The 20,454-nt window shown below is 38.2% G+C and overlaps 1 protein-coding gene across 2 annotated transcripts in view; it reads right to left on the bottom strand.

Annotated features, from left to right (window-relative positions):
• Positions 1-17,200, bottom strand: part of erbin (erbb2 interacting protein) — a 109,666-nt gene extending 92,466 nt beyond the window's left edge. For both annotated transcript variants that reach the window (XM_028462237.1, XM_028462238.1), the window contains exon 1: positions 16,571-17,200. The gene's annotated coding sequence lies outside the window, so the exon portion shown is untranslated. The remainder of the gene's footprint in view (positions 1-16,570) is intronic.
• Positions 17,201-20,454: the final 3,254 nt, after the last annotated feature.

Raw genomic sequence — 20,454 nt, 5'->3', positions numbered from 1 at the left:
CAAAATAACATCACAGTGATATAAGATTGGTACAAAAAAAAAAAAAAAACTTGTGTGTGTACCACAAGAATGGGCAACCAGCAACCCCTCAGGTCTTCACACACAATAGGAGTGTTTAGGATCTATTTCAGCAGTTTTCTGCAGCTTCTCTGACAGCAGCATGTGCCACATGTCAGTCTTCACGTGTCATCTACTGTATCAACATGTGGCAATTTGTCTTTGTTTTAACATTGTTCCCAACAGAAACCCCCAGGCTTTATCGCCACTGAACATGCTGAAGACTGTAAACTGTATAGAGGTTGCCTACAGCAAAGATATACAGTTTATCTGTAGCTATGGTTAAACCGTACGACTTCCTACATCTTTCACATCTGGTGATGAATAAATGCTTTTAGAATTCTTCCTTTTCCTGAACAGAACTGAAAAAAGCACAATTTAAAGTCCTCATTAAAACTTCATGAGTGCTTTGTCTTCAGATTTGGGGTTAAGCGAGTTTTAAGAGCCTTAATTCACCAATAAACCCTTGTTTGTGAACATACCTGCTGACCAACAGCAAGACTGAAGTTGGCACAGACGCATGCTATGCTAACTGGGTCAGAGGATCAGAGATATCATACTGAAGTATTGAATCATATATTGACTCATATATGCAGTTACAGGCCATGAATCCTCTCAATTTAATGCTTATCCCAGACTTGATAGCCTTTTCATTTATTATTGATATCTATTGACATAAAGGTGGTTTCCAAGTCAGCTTTTACAACAAGTGGGCAACAGGCCATGAGTGAAACGCATTAACAAAGGTTAAACTGCTGCCAATATTTCCTTTGATAATAAATGAAAAGCAAAGGTCTAATGTTACGCTGAATTAGCCCCTTTAATGCAGTTATGTTTCTCAGATCGTATCGGTGAATGTAAGGTTGCCTGTGTTTGGTCAACTAAACTGAAAGTGGTCATAAATGATAAAATATCTGCTCAGGACATTAGTCATCATCCCAGTTAACAGCAAGTTAGGCAAACGGCTTCAGCTATTCTGCTGTTGTATTAAAAACTAACAGACGAACAAAAAACAAATAGATTGTACAGGGGTAAGACACACCTAAAACAAGATGAAAGGTTCCAAAATTTGGTCCTACACAAAGAGCAGCTGAGATGCAGTAATGCTAAAAACATCAATATACAATCACAAAAATAACACATCAACACCCAATTAGATAAAAGTCAAACAAATTGTACTACTCTTGGGTCTCAGACTTTCTGTGATCATGAAAAAAACTGACATTAGTGTACCGTTTCAACTTCTGAAACAAATTTTTATAATTAACCCTAGTAATTATCCCTATTAAGCATTTTCTGCATTATTTCAGGAGACGTTTATCACCTTGATTTGTCTCGGTTTGCGTTCACAGTGCACTTTTTGCTCCGCTCCAAAGTGACAGAAAAACTGCGTCAGTTACAGAGCTGCTTGTTACTGATGCATTATAACTCAGATCTTACAGTGTGGATATGATTTCCAGTTGTAAAAAGCTGGTCTGGTCAGTGACTACTTCACTCGTTTCTCCTAAGCACCTCACAGCCCGTCTTAAACCTGTTTTTTTGGTCAGGTAATTTTAAGAACCACACAAACTGCAAATATTCACAGTTTTCCTGCTGCATACGAGCCGTTTTTAATGTTTCATGATGTTTTGTACTCAACTCTCTGTCAGAGGTGAATTCAATTGGAAACTGTCTTTTAGATGTTCTCACATTTTCGTGGGTGACCACTGGGTGGCAGTAATTCACCAACAAGTGAGTGTAAACACGAGGAAGACTTGCAGCACGAAGAAGAGTTGCAGCAGCTGGGATTTCCCTTTAGCAAACAAACCAACAACTGTAATTAAACCTGAATCTATACGATTTCAATCAAAAGTATGGACATACTGTACTTTTGATTGATTCCATGGCGAACAAATTTAGACATGACCAAAGCTGTATTAAACTCCGCTCCGGACAAGTAGCGTATTGTGTAACTGATGATTTCTGAATGTAAGTAGTTAATAAAATCAGGCTTTCCACACATACAAACGTTGTTCTGTCGTTAGTATGAGGGCAAAAACAGATATTTTAACTGTGGCTCAGACAGAAAAATGAGGCCAATCCATACATTGGAACTTCTCTTTTGGAGCAGCCTCACTACCAGCATGTTGACCAGCTCCTTTTCCTACACAAAAAACCAAACACTCCAAAGCACTAGCTTGATGAACATTAAAAGTTTCAGTTGACTAACTTCAAAAAGTGATGTACAAATTTGTTTTTTGGACATGTTTTTTTTTTACCTCCTTTCTGGTGGAGGTTTTATTTCATTTATTTAACTATAAAAAATTATAATAAATCGCTGAATAAATATTGATAAATCAGTGAATGACTGAATGTGATGTGCATTGTTTTTTGAAACTCTGACATATTTCTGTAAGTTTAGGATTTAACTCATGAGTTTGGATAAGGAAAAAATCGTGATAACCGTTACTGTAGAATAGGGTTGGGTATCGGTTGGGTTTTTTCCGATACCGGTGCCTACTCTGTATTTTTCAAATGTTTCGGTGCTACTTTTACTAATCTACTTTAAAAAAAAATGAAACCACATACACTGTCAAAATACAATACCCTTTTATTTTCAGGGCCAAATTGAATAATATTACCTTAAATAATATATATACAAGTAACATATGGAAATAATAAATGAACAAAAACAATTAAATAATATCCAATAAAACAATATTATATTAAACTATATAGCACTGGAAATGAATATTGTTATCATGATTTTATTTCAATATTTTTTTTTTAAAACTATAGGGAGCCACTGCAAAAGTGTCAAAGAGCCACATGTGGCTCCTGAGCCGCAGGTTGCAGTAAACCCCTGAGTTAGCCAGTTCAACATTTTGTCTACAAACACGACTTGTTATGAACTTAACATTAAACAGAAAGTCAGCGGGTTGAAGTATAAGACATAGCTCATATGTTGTTGTCACACGTTGAATGGCAACAGTATTTGCTAGCTTGCCATTAGCTGGCATTAAATTACAAGACTGGCCCAAAGAGGAAAGGCTGCTGTCATCTGTGATGATGTCAGCCACACGAGCAGGGAGCAGGACTCACTTCATTTTGTCCGAGGAGGACGACACTGGCTGCTGCTGTTGCTGACGTGCTTGGCTCCAGGTCACGTACTGTAGGTTATCAAACATGGTGCATTGGTCGGCTTTTAAGTAAACTCCATGTGGTCTTTTATCCTCTCGCTATCAGTTATGAGCAACGGGTGTGCTGAATCTAATGACGTCACAATCAACAACTGGGGGTTGGCGGGGCACCCCAAAACGTTCATTCTTATTCAGTCTGGTTACTCACGTCGGAACCGATGCCATACTGGTACTGCGTTTCGGTACCCAACACCACTGTAGAATCACAATACTTGTAAAATCAAAATCAAAATTTCAATGGAATCGGCACCCAAGAATTGGGATTAAAATCGAATCAGGACGAAAGGGTATCGTCCCAGCATTAATACTCTCACATATGTTTAAGGAGAATATCACACATTGTCACCATGTTTATCCCACAAAACGAGTGGCTTAATGTTGAACAAGTGTTTGGATGAGACTAAAAAATGTCAAACACTGCGCAAAATCTCAGGCTACAGGATCTAGCAAGACCGCTCAATCGCGATTGATCTTACTGCTTTGGTTTCTGACACACCAAAAAATTTACATGTTTACAAGATTAACTTAATCCCTATACACCCTTGCGACTGACGTCACGGCACATTGACCCAGCGCCATCTTGGAAGGTGAAGGCCCTATACTGCACCTGCGTGGGTGTGTTTACTTGAATAACACTGTTATTTATTGACTCATTGAAAGCAGCCCGTGTGCTAAACGATGATTGTCGAAGGTTGTCTCCGTTTGGCCTCAATATGTCGGAGGCCACGGATTATATTGACACTTTACCAGAAGCTGAGAGAAGTCGGTACAAGGAGAAACTGGGTCTGATCAGCAGGAATGACCCCTACAACGTTCCTGTTGACAAATGGAATGAAGATGTCTCATTTCCCGGGAGTGACTAATCCTAACATTGTGAACAACCTCGTCTTTACATCTAGCTCATTCACAATGGACCACATGAAAAGTGTCAAGGGACTGGAAGCTTTCAACCAGTTTGTTTGTGGCTGGATATGTGAAGTAGCTGCTTTTATACATAATGGACTCCGTGTGGTTAAATCCAGGGTAAGTAAGCTAATTTTTCATAATTCATCTGTAATATGAGTGTACAATGCTGGTTTTTGAGAATCTGAGCCATTTTATTGAGGACCTGAATTTGTGTGAAAAATAGATCTGCACACTTGGATCAATGCAAAAAAAACAATTAAATTTCCCAAGCTTTCAGTCAAAGGACCTTCATCAGGGTAATGAACAGGTTTATATAATCCAGCCGTGTTAGAACACCCTAATAGTGCAAAAGTTTACCATAGCTGTGGGTTTCAAAAAGTTTTGGAACGTTTAATTTTCGCAGTAATTACGCAAATTAGAGAAAGCCACAAAAATGTAAATGGTATACTCCAACAAAAAAAAAAGAAATAGAAAACGGATTTTAGGCAAATTTGAAATAGAAAATGGGAGGATATGCTGAGGACAACCTTCTATTGTAGCCTCTTGGTTTACTGTTTGTCTTGCTGTGAAGAGTAATGTCTGCAAATCTGAAGTTAAATGTTAACCTTTGTAACTTCTCTTCATGTCTTTAGACCTTTATTTGTAAAGATATTAATAGGGACACAAGCTCTTTGTTTAGGTTTTCTAAACATTTGTGTTACTTAAAGCACTGACAAACAAACTTGTATGTATCATACAAGGCTGTGAATGTAATTTAAAATGCCAATAAAACTCGTTCCCTACAGAAATGGTGGTTCTCTCCTTCCTAAGAAAGAGGATAAAGACCTTGTGGGGAGTCAAACTTTTCGTCCAATTGCAAGTGGATTCAGGAAAAACTACACGAAAGCTCAAAAGTTAAAAAAAAAAAAAAAAAAAACTTAAAACAGCAGCTAAATGAACATCCAAACCGGTCAGAGAACACTGTAGTTAACAAATAGCTTAAACAAATATGTTACATCAGTTTAAACACTGATAATATTTGAAGAAGGTTTCATCACTGAGTGTCTGTACAAACCTCCTGCAAATGAACTGGCACACTTTCAAAATAAAAGAGACCACATTGAAGGTCAAACAGTAGCACTCCTGAAAGGCTTCTCCCACACTGACCACCATAAAATGTGCTGAAGCTCAAATTAATGATTCAAATTAACTGGATGGATTTCTCCAGAGCATTCTTTTAGTTTGGCGAACACTTAAACAGTTACTGAGGTCAAATGTAATCAGCCACAGCTTATTTTTGTAAATGTGGAAAACATTTCATGGCTGTGAAAATGTCTCCATTTTCACTAGGTCTTACCGATTGTATGAAGGAAACCCAGTAACCCCAGTGTGCTGTACATTTTCTGTATAGTACAAGTATCATTTTTTGTTCACTCTTGATTAAAGACAATTTTGGAAGCCGATTTTTAAAGCACATTGATTATGAAAGACAATTGAAACACTCATATGATATAAATGTATATATTAGAAATTAAATTAAATACATCAATAAAACTCTTACCATTTATTGAACTTTAAATATACCCATACACAACCAAGTAAAACAAAAAGTACAGGACGGGTAAGTAGCAGTAAAGCACGACAACAATATACAATGTTCAAGTAGTCAGTTTAAACTAAATACCTGTTTTAGGTAAAACAACTCACTCCTTCCCTCTGTTCACAGCCACCACCATTATACCTAAGCTTCACACTTGGCACCATGTGCACGACTACAACATCACATCTCACTCTCTTTAAAATAATCAACTCTTCCCCACCCTTTCCATTTTCTACCTTGAGTCTCTCCTCCCTGTTCCCTTCCCCCTCGCTTAGGTATAGCACTGTCCTCTCTTTTTATATCCTCCATATTAGTGTTTCTTACCCTTCCTTATGGAGGGTAATGATGGTAAAAAAAATATATATATATATATATATATATTTTTTTGGCCGATGGCCGATCTTAAAAAAAATCCATATATCAGCCCGATATATCAGTCGACCTCTAGTTATCACAACAGTTTTTGCTGTAAAACAGGTGGTTCAATGAGTAGCAAGTGTTTGAAAGGACAGACATTTAAAATCTGGCAAAATGTGAGTAGAGTTTCGTCTAGCACTTCTGAAGCATCAGAAAATACAATTATCAGTTTGGACCGCGGAGTGCGAGGGAGATATGAACTAATCACCGGTAAAAAGCCCAGTAAAACTCTGGTAGGAATAAATATTAGTTCCCTGGTAAAGATAGTAGCTCTAACAATAGGTAAAATGATAAACTGATGATATTACAGCCTGTGCAGCAGTATAGGGACGCATTTACTCTGCCTCTGGGTCCTAGTGCCTGCCATCCGGTGAAGCCTGTTCCGTTTACCGAGGTCCGTGTGTGTTTAATAAGTCCGTGTGTGTCTGTGTGAAAGTCTGCATGTTTATGCCTCTGTCCACCCACTCTTTCCGGGCTGCCGCCATCTTAGATTATGTCGTCACCAGCGTGTCATCGCCGCAAGTCGCACAAGCGCAGAATGACTCAAATAACTGTAAAGAGGTCTTATATTAGTCTATTTTCTTTTTAAAGTGGTGTTTTTTGTGGCTTTAGACTCCAATTACATTTATATATATAATATGTTCCCCACAATATAAACAGGTTCACAATATAATTGTTTTTATAGTTTCTGTTTCCACTGTATCCAGAATAATAATAATCTTTCTCAACAACAACTGTTGATTGATTTGTCACATGACTGTTCCAGGGTTTGCGTTTGTTTTTAGTTTCACATCTACCTGTAGCTCTATGTTTTTTAGACTGATGCCAACTTGTTTGTAGTTTTATTTCAGCAACTTTTACTTTTACAGTTACAGTTGGGGACCTTTGTAATTGAATATCCTAGTTACAGTACAGCAACCAAATTTAACTATATCAACTAAGTGAATTAATAAAAATAACCTGTGTAAAGGCTTTTTCTAACTAAAAAAATATCTTGTGAAATCTGTGACCTGTTGACCAGCACAACTCAAAGAATGAGAATCGAGAATCGTTATTTCTTGGCAGAAATACTTTTAAACACTAGCTGTACATTCAGCTGACATAAAAATCTTGTTTTCAAATATGTAGAATAATTGTGAATTTATCAGTAGCAGTAGTAGTTTTAATATTTTAGTTAATTTTTTTCAGGCACCTTTTTTCTCTGTCAAATGTATTTAAAAGAAATTGAAATTAAAGAATTATATTTAACTGTCGAACCTTGTCATAATTTTATTTATTTATATATTCTTAAATTGAAAAAAAAAAAAAATGTTCATGGTCTTGGTCTCGGCTCCCGGAAGTCTTGGTCTTGTCTTGGTGCATTCTGGTCTCGGGCAAGTCTTGGTCTCGAATAGTGTGGTCTTGAACACAACACTAATTATTACAGACAATTGTGAATTTATCAGATACTATTATCCAAAGTATTATAATATAACTGTTATCACTACTAAAACACACACACGTGCACACATGATTGCCTTCTGAGGACAGTCCTTTAAGGGCCATGGCAACATAAGAGTTGAGTCAGACCTGCTTTCTTCCTGATTTGTACTGACCGCATAGACGGAGCTTTATGTTACCGTCCCGTTTGAAACAACATAGAAGCAGTGTTTGAGCTTCCCCTGCTTACAATAAACGTGCAGAGTCATGGTAACGAGTTGTTTTGACTCGAGTCTTGTTTACAACTTTAACTACCTGCGGAAACCTCCGGATCTCTACGGTGCACACTCACTCCTTCACGCAATAACTCGCACACAGTGACAATCTGAAGCCAAACCATTATTCTTCTTTTTACTAACCAACTCTTTGGTGGCAAACTCTGCCTGCATGTTGTCGCTGAAGAGGTGAGTGAGTGGAGGAGGGGGGTGTTTGTCAGCATGTGTGTGTTGAGTTTCACACAGAGACATCATTTTTAAATGATGTCTGATACCGCTGCTTTCATGACCCCGCGGTATACGGTATTACCGCCCAAGTCTGAGGGTGCTTTCACACATAGTCCGGTGGACTAGGTGCGATTCAGGTGGTGAATCTACAACAATGTTGCATTTTAATTTGGTTTGCTCCATTTTCACACATTCTATTTGCCAAACACACCAAACTTTCTGAACAACATCACGCAGGCAAAACGGTTGGTTGCCGATTGGACAGAAGACTTCAGCCTTCAATGCCATGATGATGTGGCGCTGCCCTGTCACTACTGACTGTCGCGCCGTCACGTCCTATATTTAGTCTCTCTTCCTATGTTTTCGAAAGGAAATCCTAAAACAATCCCTTCAGAAAAGTAATTAATAATAATTTAAAATAACCCATAATCACACGATGCCACAACTACATAAACACAGAGATGACTCCACTCCATCTCCAGCTTTCAGCACTCAGAGCCGTCATGTCACAGGTAACTTACCAGTAAGGATGTGTAATATATAAAGATGTGAGAATACATACGCAGCTAAAACAGAGCAGTCAAATGTAGGAGTGTGACAATATCTCGATACAGCGATATTTTTCCGCACGATTGATTATCGATAGAAGTATCAATTCTTTTTTTCTCCCAAAACCTTTTCTGCTTTTTCACTAAAATGTGCAGGGAGGTCTTCACAGAAATACAGCCATCGCTGATCATGTGAACAGTTTAGGAAAACAGAGATGAGTGAAATAAATGAATGATGTGGGAGAAATACGGAAGGAAGTGAGGAAATGTGATGGACAGATGGATGGACAGATATTTGTGTGTGTTGCTGCTGGAGTACTGGGTTGTGAGTGTGTGCTCATGCCTGTTACCGTGACGGCAGGCAAGCAGCAGCGGCTTCAATGTAAAGTCCTATGTTTGGTACTGGTTGCTTTCTTATATGGTTAAAGATCGCACCTTGAGCTGAACAGAGACTACATTTTTCAGAGGACCAGAGTTCACTTGTTTGCTCCGCACCAGAGTTCTAGTGACCTTTCACATATCGCAAAAATACTGGAATATCTGAGGAAGCGAAGCATGGTGCGGAGCAAAGAGGCATGTGTGAAAGCACCCTGATTCAAACGTCCTCAGTCCACCACATTTTGAGAGAGTAGCAGACAGTCGTCAATTCTCAAGTGAGTTTCAACAATAACAGAAAATGAAACCGTAAAAAATAGATAGGATCTAAAAGCCAGTTTGGCCAGTAGTAAGGCCTGTTTATTATTCCAAATGACTCACCACACCACTCACCATCTTCTATTGAACAAATATCCCATTAGACTCTTAGCTGTCTGTCTGTTAACAACACAAAGACCAAGATACACTCTTACAAAAACACAATAAGAGCCTCAGGTTGATTACAACCTTGATTTATTTTTCCCAACATGACTTTTTTTTTAATACACACTGGAATGTATCACCATGACAAAGATGTAAGACAAAGGCAGGTAAACACACCTTTGCAGCTGAGCAGGTGTGTTGGGTAAGTGTAGCAACCCTACTCTGATGACAGCGTGAGAAACAAAAGCTTTTGTTACAATTAGCCTTATCGTCAACTCTACAGATAAGCTTTGCTGTAAATGATCCAACAGGAAACTTAAAGGAGCCAAGAGTGAGAGGCCGATCGTGCTTCTGTCATTCCTGTGAACCAGTGTAACTTTGGCTTTTTGGGACCTTTCCAAAGTCCTCAGGTATTCTGACAACGGCTAAGCTCCAAACAACTACTAATAGAAAAATTGTAGGAATACATTTAACAGTAAAGTTACAACTTGGTGCATCAGTTATTAGATGATAGACAGTCTCCAAGGTTTGATATAAAGGACTGACCAATGTCTTTATTGCCAAAGACAACACCATTGTCTCTTCGGTGGGTCAGAGGAACATAGGTTGCTTTCACACCAGTTTAGCCACGGACTCGGTCTGAATGGGCGAAGGACAGCTGATAATTTTAATCACCTTGGTTTGCGTTAAGAGCACAACTTCTGATCCGTTTGTGATGCAGTTGCATGAGCTAACCACTTAAGGTGCCAATACTGGAGTAGACACTTCTCTAGGCAGCAAAACAGAAACCTGGAGAAGAGGCTCTCAGCAATGAGTCAAAGCGAGCACTTAAGAGTGCACAAAAACGTCTGCCTTTTTTGTTTGTTCTTTCACAACATTCAACAATAAAGCAGCAAAACGTTGCCATGCTTTTGGTGATTTTAAAGCCCTGCTTTCCACAGTAGCTGGCTCTACTGATCAATGTTTTATTGAAGCTCTAAAGCACTTTATAAACACAATTTTCTTAAAACTTTTCAATTTTCTTCAGGCAATTCTATACCATGAAGGAACGAGCCTTGCAATGAGAAATCTCAACCTTTAGGATAGTGTAGTATACCAGTTCATACTGAATACTAGAGCTGAGTGAAAAAATTTATCTAATCGATTTCATTGAAAGTTTCCAAAATCAAATTACAGGTGCCGAATTTCTTCTTTTTTTTACCCTAACCTCAGTATTCTCGCACTTTAATGACTGCCTTTAGTTTAGTGCAAACATGGCAGATGATGCTCTGCTGGGTAAACCTCCCCAACTTAAGTTAGAAGTTTGGAACCATCTTATCCATATCCAAGTTAAATTTGAAAGATCAATACAGAATCAAAATTGAATCGTGATTAATCGATTTTAAACCGTATTAATCTAAATCAAACTGATTCAGGAAATTGGCCATGATACCCAGCTCTACTGAATACTGGTTTTTTATACTAATATAAATAAGTATATAAGTAATAACATTGAGTATGAAGGATCAGAATAGATACTGAAGCGGTGAAACATCAGCAGGGTGTAGGACGTTGGACAGCTGAACAGTTATTGAAATGAAGTGTTCTGAGATGTGTTATCAAAGGTAATTAAAATATTTAGTGCAGTCTTTTCTAGACAGCTATGCATGTTTAATTTTTTTGCAAAAAATCTAAATAATACATCTATGATAATGTGCAATTGTGACCATCAGTTTTTCATTTGCAATAAGAAAACAAGCACAACTTGTGAAGCGTATGGATGCTGTAAACTTCCCAAGTAACATGAAAGTTGCGTGAGTCTCCAGCATATCAATAGAATCCCCCCCCCGATGATCGCAAATCATGCACAAAATTCTAGAAGTAAGGGAGTTGTGGAGTAAGTATTGCCGATTTAATGACTGTCGCCATATTGAGTTAGTTTTCGGAATCCTCCAGCGACTTTTTAATCGCACACAGTAACCAGCGACAACTTTTCTCTGTGCTATCAGTTTGAAACAAAAACATGGATCATTTTTCTTTTTAAATCCTGGATTTTCAAATGGACTTTGGTGTTGATTAGAATGAGTTTGTACAATATTCACTCCTTTTGACAGTAAAATGGATCATTCTAAGAAAATGCACAGCAGTGATTATTCTCAACTTCAAAACTTAGTCGTGCTTGAAAAAGAAAAAGAAATGCATATACGGTAAATATTTGGTCATGCTGCCCAGTGCTAATTCAGGCTCCTTTTTATCAACCAAGGCAGATCCCAAGAATTAGGAGATTACACCAAAGACTGAATGTCATCAGTCAACATCGTAAATACCTGAAAACCTGCAAACAACCATCTATCAACTCTGAGATAAAAGCCCTACAACAAAGACAAAAGGCTACTGATAGAGGTCTGTTTGCATTTACTGCACCAAGGATGTCATCTCACTACTTATCTGTTTACACAAGTGACAGCAGATAGTCACCAAATTCAAGGTTGGAGGTTTTAGGGTCGGTGGAAATCTTGTATCTGTTAACAAGCAGTCAGGAACTCCTGCAAAAACAGACAACGTACGCTATCTTTGACGTTTCCAATGAAAAGGAACCGCTCCTTATAGTGGGTCTGTGCTTTGTGTTCACAAGGATGGGAGGCACAACATCAAAGAAATCTCAGCTAGGTTTCTACTCAGTGGCATGTGAGCTTTTCTCTCCAAATGGTGACAAGTAAACGCTTTGTGGATGCCAACAGAGGGTATGATTAAATTCTAATAGTTTGATAAATATATAAAATACTTGCTCTCCGTGTCGTTTTAAAATATGTCTAGACTCAAGACCAAAAACTCTTGTTCTTTTTATACTTTTGTTTTTTCTACTAAGCTGCTCACCTCATTACTAGTTAAAAGTTTTAATAGATATTTCAACATCTAGGGATTATCTGGAGAGGGTGTAATATGTTCTCTGTGTCAAGCACCATGATGCCCTTGTTTGCACTGTTATACTTGTTCTTGTCTTTTGAGTTATACTTGTAAATGTATTCATACATATATCACTTATAAAATGATATATTTGTATTATATTTTCCTGGAGGTGAGCACTTGTATCTAATCCCCATTTAATAACTTTTTATTTAATTATTTGTTCTCTTTTCTACGTTTTAGTGTTTCTTCTTTTCATTCAATATTTTTGGAGCATCTATTAAAAAAATATTTCCCCCTGGGATAAATAAAGTATATGTGATTCTGATTTATAGTTGCAACATTCCAACAAACCAAGTTCCACGTATAGTGTGAAAGCTATACTTGGCAATAAAATGTATTCTGATTCTATGTGAAATAAAAGGCTGGCAAACTAATAAGAAAGTTTAATTTTAGATATAATTTTCTTTTTTTAAATTGCACTTTTTGATTGATTCATTGAGAATTTGATCAATTATTATTGCACCATATTTGCACCAATCCAGCAATTTTCTATGATCTGTTAAAAAAAAAAAAAAATGTTTATAATATACTGTACTTTGTGTTTTACTTGTACTTTTGATACTTAAGAACTAAAAGTATCTTGTGAGAAAATAAAGTACATTTAATTTGCGGCTTGAGCTACTTCAAGACTTATACTGAAATCATTTTCTTATGAATGACTAACAATGTTGAAAAAACTAGGCTTAAGTTGTGTATAAACACAGGACTCAACAAACTGAACCCACTGCCACTTCCACCTGACACGGCTTCTCTCAACATGGTTTCCCACAGAAAGAATAGATTGCCCAACAGGCGCTCGCATTAATGAACGCACTAGGCTGAGAGTCCGAAAATTAAACCTCTGAGATTAGCGGGGAATTTATCTCCATTCTTTAACTGGATTAAATTTGACAGGAGTTAAGTGCAGATAGTAATCTGATTAGTGAAATGATGGGGAAAAATTAAAGCGCTGATATGAAGAGGAGAAGAAGAAGAGGAACTGACAATCCAAGTAGTGGGAGGTGCTCTGCAGCAGGAAATGAGACAAATGGTAAAGATGTTCATGAGGACAAAAGTTTTCCTTAAATATGAAACTTGAACCTTTTTTGATGCAGTTGATCAATGTAATTGCGCACCGCTGGTGCTTTGAATACCATAATATTGGGCATGCAGTGTTGTGCAAGATAATCAGGCATGTGTAAACAAAGCAGCAAACTAGTATTCCAACAATTATTTTTATGGAGAGTGAAAACTGTGTGTTTTTTTGTCAGATGTATGAACAGAAAATGAACTGAACTGAAACAGAAAGGAATAACAATGGCTACGTTTACGTAGGAGCTTTAATTCCTCTTTACAGCGGAATAAAAGTTAATTCGTCTTTAACCTGACCTTGTAAACAGTTCATTCCTAATGCTAATTTAATTCCGAATTAAACTTAAATGCAAATTAAGTGGCTGGTTTATTTCCAAATTAGATAATTCATTTTTCTTGTAAACATTTAACTTGTTTAAAGCCGCTTTAAATTAACTAGTATTGTTTTGCGCTTGCGCGACTTGCAGCGATGACCCACTGGTGACGACATAATCCAAGATGGCGGCAGCCTGGACTATCAAATAAGAGCATGGATATAATGAAAAGAGTGGATGGACGAAGGCATAAACATGCAGACTTTCACACGGACTTATTAAACACACACGGACCTCGGTAAACAGACTTCACCGGCGGCTTGCACTAGGACCCGAAGGCGGAGTAAATGCGTCCCCGTACTGCATTCACAGGCTGTAATATCACCAAGTTTATCATTTTACCAGTTGTTAGAGCTACTCTCTTTACCAGGGAGTGTTTTCCAGAGTTTTAACTACAGTAGGCGAGGAACAGAGAAACCGCTGACAGGATGATCAGGAACAGTTTCATGTCACGTGTCAAACACCATGACACCATGACATCATGACTAAGCACTGCACATGACATAAAGTAGCTATACTGCGTCAGCGAGGTTTCTAACCAACCCACATTTTAAAGCAGATAGATTATGTGCTCACTTATTATGAAGAATCACAAAGAAATTGCAAATGATGGCAGAGATGGTTTACTTATATTATAGTGGGCGGCCACAAATATGTGATTGTTTGATCTGAGAGCCACAAATTATTTTGTTCTGAGACGTCATTTCAGTATTCAGAATCTAAGCAATCTGAACATCATTGTCATTTTTAGGGGTGTCCCGATCCGATATTGATATCGGATATCTGTCCGATATCAGCCTGAAAACTAATATCGGATTTTATCGGACTGCATCTAAAATCTCCGATATATATTGTTTATTAAATTGTAGAATACTGTAGATATTATGTTGAAGGTTAAAATGTATGTAACCAATTGGTTAATAATAAATAGGTCAGTTTTTCTCATACCAACTGTTGCTGACTATTGTTCTCTGTTTGAGTAACATCACTTGATCAAGCATTTTATAACATTCCACACTACAAAATAAGTAATTAATGTATGATTCGTGCTGATATCGAATCGATATCGACCTATACTCAAGGCTGCAATATGCAATCATTGCGTGTGTTTTTCCTGACATTGTTTTTTCTCGTCGTTTGGTGTGTTTTTCTCAGCTTTAAAATGTACGTGTTGTCGTTTTTCTTTCTTATTCTCTCATTTAATGAGTTTTAGTTGTCATTTTCTGTTTTTGTTGTCATTTTAAGTGTGTTTGGAGTCATTTTGTGCGTATTTGCTGTTATTGTTTTGTGTGTTCACTCATTTCATACGTATTTGTTGTAATTTTCTGTGTTATTCTCTCATTTAATGTGTTTTTGTTGTCAACTTGTGTGTTTTTGTCATTTTAAGTGCGTGTATTTTGGTGTCGCGCATGTTTTTTTTGTTGTTGTCGTTTTCTAAATTTTGTTGTCATCTTTTTAGATTTTGGTTGTCATTTTTTGAATATTTTACTTTTGGGGGGGGGGGACGTAGTAAAATTAGGCCAGGGGCCGCATGTGGCCCCAGGGCCATCACTTGCCTACTTCTGATGTAGCCGATGGAAAAAAATGACACAACAGAATAAATATGACCATAATTGGTCAATATTCAAGAGTTCAAACAGGAATTGACAAAAGATTCTCAACTATAATCATAATTAATAATAATAATCTGAAGGCTGAACGTTAGCATAAAAATGAGAAAACTGTCAGAAGGCATAGGACCTGGAATTTTCAGTCAGGAATAATAACATTCCCAAAGCTGTGAAAACATTGACATTTATCTATCATGGAGGTGTTTGACCCCACATTTATTTAGCAGATGGACAATGAGCCCAAACATACAGGCAGTTTAGCCCTGATCTCAACATAATCACAAGATCTAGAGTTACAATAGCTCTGCACAACTGTGAGCAAACAGGAAGCATTGTAGTTTTAATGGATAATGCTAAATTATTATTGAAATTGATAATCCCCTTTGTTCCGCATGTTGGTAAATGCTGAAACACACAAACACATCTCAACAAGCCATCATTATTCTCCTGGTGACTTTGCATGGAATAATTCAGTAATAATAATAATAATATGTTCATTGTGTGTGTGAAAAATGGTCTTTAAACACAAAGATGTTTATGTTGCGAAAGTAGGGAATTTCTTGGGTTTAATTAGGTCATTTAACTATGAGTAACCTGAATCATTTAAAGCCACAATCTTTCCAAAGTTGCTAAAAAAAAAAAAGAAGCAAAACTCATTGTGAAATCAATCACAGCGTGACAAGTTAGAATGTACACAATAGTGAAATATGAAAGGAGGATGGCACTTATTTAAATCCATTAAAAATCAAGACAATAAACACATTTTAAAATGAGAAAACAAGCCACGTTTGGAAAAAGATGATCAGTTTTTAGTAAAAAGGACAACCCTTTGGTTATAAAGCCTGTGGGTTACTTCAGGTTTACACTTAAAACTGCAGCAATGGAAATGAATAAAAAAACAAATAAATACAAATCAACAGCAGTGTTGGGACGTATCCGAGGTAATTTAAGCCATTCAAAAAGAATGATGTAATTAAAAGCTAAATAAAATAAAATAAATCAAAATCCAATTCGTAAACTGGAGGTATTAAAATACAGCTTAAACAGTGAGGTTAAATGAGACAGTATATACACACAGCAGCAGAATGGGACCTCAGCCATGTTCAATGGGGCCTCACAGACAGAAGCACTAACTTGCCGTACACCAAAGGGGGACTTACCCCAAAAAAAGCGTCGAGTCAGTGCTTCATTTAACCAGGTCCAGGTCCGATACGAGCCGTAGGTCTCCCAAATCCAATGTTTTAAAATGTGGACCACAACAAGCAGTCCCCAGAGGTTAGTTTCAGTTGGGGTCTTGCCGATGCTAAAGTGTTAGCATGGAGCTAGCGTCGCCCACTTTCACCGGAGCTGGCCCAGTGCGCACGTTCTCCTCAACTTGTTCCACACAGCTGTTTTTAAAAGTGCTGCCGTTTCACTACAAACCACGGCAAACACACGGAGAATAAAGGTTCGAAGCGAACAATCCTCATTCACAGAACGGACAAGTCACAGAACATTTAAAAAAAAAAAAAAAAAAAAAAAGGGGAAAAAAAATCCAAAATGTCCCCGACATTCAGCAAGGAAATAGAAAAGAGGTAAAATGCGGAGGAGCTCCGGAGCGGTGCGAAGCTGGAATCGGTGAGTGGAGCCGCGCCCAGATGTTTTCACTCATTATCTCCTGCTGTTAGGTGGTCATTGGTGAAGCTGAGAGAAACTACATGGACGCCGTGTGAGAGAGTGTCGACCTATGCGTCTGTAGGCAGGAGGCACCGGAGGAGGTATCCAGCACCGACACCAAGCCCTCCTCCTCCTCCTCCTCCTCCTCCTCTTCTTCTTCTTCCTCCTCCTCCCTGAGATGCTTTCACTGCCTTTCAAACCACATCCTCTACATTAAACACACCACATATTAGACACAAGCCTCTAAAACTCATTAACTTATCACTTTATCAAAGCCGTCAACATGAAAAACAAAAGCTGCTTTTTGCATCATTTACTTCTCCTCCTTGTATCCTGTGGCGCCCTCTGGTGACAGTATGGTTGTAATGCAGTCTCATGTTTGGACGAGTGGACATTATAGTGTGGGACGATATATTGTGTTCACGATAAAATACGATAATGGGCTCGCAATGACAATGAAGTACCCATGACTGCAGTCCGCATTTCGGGGCGGAGCTCAACGCTGCTCAACGTTGGCATGTAATTTGGCTTTCGGTCCGCAGTTCGGGGCGGGTACACACACACACGCACCCACCCACACACGCGGACGCTTCTGTGTCCATCACCTTCTGAAAGGAACAGAAGTGTCTGGTATGAAAGGGAAAGTAAATGGGAGTGCATCACTCCACTCTAGGACTCTCTTTTAACATGTTCAGGCTGAATAAACAAAACATGCACACACACACACACACACTGCCAAGCCTTTTGTTTTAACTTTATTCTCTTCACATTAATTGTGCACATTAGAAACAGATTTCTGTCATTTATTTCAGTTAAAATACAAAGTAATGACTGATATTAAGCTCTTGTTCTGAGGAAAGCTCCACCTGTGAGGGCCATTATTTTATTATTTTTTAATATACTTCTTGAAAGCAGTTTGTGCATTACACAATTGTTCAGAATAGGAGTAAACTCACCCTGAAGCATTCCCAGGTGTACACGGCTCCATCCTCCTTGAGTGCTGCTGTGTGGCTGTCCCCTGTTGACACCTGGACCACCATTCCTAGATCCATCTCAGATCTACCCCAGCCCAGAGCTCCTTCAGCGTTCCAGCCAAAAGTGTAGATCTGCCAGAAAGAATAAAGGACAATTCAACTGATGTATAGATGTATAGAACCAATTTGATCTTGTAGGGACTCTGCTTACCATGCCACTTTCACTGAGGCACACAGTGTGCTTACCACCAGCCACTACATGAACAATATACTCAGGCAGTGGCACAAGGTCTGGTTTCTTCTTTTCCACAATCCCAAACCCAACTGTCCCATTTCCCCCCAGCCCAGCACCAGCACCAGCACCATACTGGCCTCTGTCCAGTGACTCCTGTGGGAAACAGGGATGACGGCAACACTTTAGGACTACAATATTAAGGCAGAAAAAACATTTCTCCAGGATCAGTTAAAAACATACACGTCTCCCAACCAACACATACACACCAAAATATCTATACAACGAAATATCGCGATATTTGCGGTACGTTATTGATGCACTGGCGCCGAATATCGTTTTTTTTTTTTTTTTTACTTTTTTTAGACAACTTAAGTACCAAACACAATTTAAATGTTCTCAGGTTTTCAAGTTTACAAAGAACAAATTGATATTAGTATCAATTTCAATAATAATTTAGCATTATCCATTAAAACTACAATGCTTCCTGTTTGCTCACAGTTGTGCAGAGCTATTGTAACTCTAGATCTTGTGATTATGTTGAGATCAGGGCTAAACTGCCTGTATGTTTGGGCTCATTGTCCAGCTGCTAAATAAATGTGGGGTCAAACACCTCCATGATAGATAAATGTCAATGTTTTCACAGCTTTGGGAATGTTATTATTCCTGACTGAAAATTCCAGGTCCTATGCCTTCTGACAGTTTTCTCATTTTTATGCTAACGTTCAGCCTTCAGATTATTATTATTAATTATGATTATAGTTGAGAATCTTTTGTCAATTCCTGTTTTGAACTCTTGAATATTGACCAATTATGGTCGGAATTTTCTGTTGTGTCATTTTTTTCCATCGGCTACATCAGAAGTAGGCAAGTGATGGCCCTGGGGCCACATGCGGCCCCTGGCCTAATTTTACTACGTCCCCCCCCAAAAGTAAAATATTCACAAAATGACAACAAAAATCTAAAAAGTGGACAACAAAATTTAGAAAACGACAACAACAAAAAAAACATGCGCGACACCAAAATACACGCACTTAAAATGACAAAAACACACAAATTGACAACAAAAACACATTAAATGAGAGAATAACACATATATATAGTGCCTTTTTGGACACTCAAAGTTAATTTACAGAATTAAGGGATTTTTCTTTCACGCCACACTCAGTGGGTTAAAATATGTGCCCATGTTTTCATAGACCACCCAGTTGTTTATATTACAATGCACTGATTGAAATGTTTATTTTTTTTTACGCAGTGAAATTTTCCAGTTTTCATGAAGCAAGTTAATTCTGCTTGTTAAAGGCAGGGTAGGTAATTTTCGAAAACTGCCATGATTTTAAAACTAGCATCCTCCAAGTGCTCCGCTTTTACCTGCTCTCTCCCCTCTGTGCTCCCTCTGAAGCCCCGCCCCTCACTCACATGCATGAGCGCCGCTGCTCCAGAAGCAGACCTCAGCTCATCGCTTCCATTGTGTAGAAACTTTGTCTCATTTAGCGGTAAGTAAACACTAAACTATGTCATTATATATGTAAAAAAAAAAAAAGTGACCAAAAACTCTGATTTGTAATTGTTACATTAGAACTCCGTAGTGCATGTGTTTTTTGTTTGTGTGCGCTGCTCTCACTGCAGCCTCCGTGTGGGCTGCTGTGAGTGACACCGTGTTGTTACGCTGTTGCTGCTGCCGATAGATTGGTGTGAGCACATTGAGAAAGAGAAGCGCTACAGTAATATGCTTTTATTAGTGCATGTTATATTACTGTGATGTTGCTGTCAGGCTAACGTTAGCTTGTTAGCTCCTCTGAGGGAGGGACTTTGGAGGCAGGGCAAGAGAGCAGCGGGGAGGGAGGGATCTGAAAGTCACGGACTGCACCTTTAAACTGAAACGGATTACAGTTACTCATAATTTGTAATCTGATTACGTAACACTGTTACACGTAATCCGTTACTCCCCAACACTTTCTCAGAGTACAATGTGGATGATGGTAAGTTTGCAAGTACTTTCACACCGTTTGTTTCTTAACCATGTGGACAGTAACTCTCAGACACCAGTGGATGTAAAAGGGCTTTTTTTTATTAAAGTGAGATCCAGTGTTTAGGTTTAAACAACAAAGTACAAACAGAAACCTTGTCACTACATCCCACGAGATTAAAGAGTTTATCATCTTCCCTAAAGCTTGAG

The sequence above is a fragment of the Gouania willdenowi genome, chromosome 12, assembly GCF_900634775.1.
Source record: "Gouania willdenowi chromosome 12, fGouWil2.1, whole genome shotgun sequence".
Taxonomy (NCBI): Eukaryota; Metazoa; Chordata; class Actinopteri; order Blenniiformes; family Gobiesocidae; genus Gouania; species Gouania willdenowi.
This window is presented reverse-complemented; position numbering and strand designations above follow the sequence as displayed.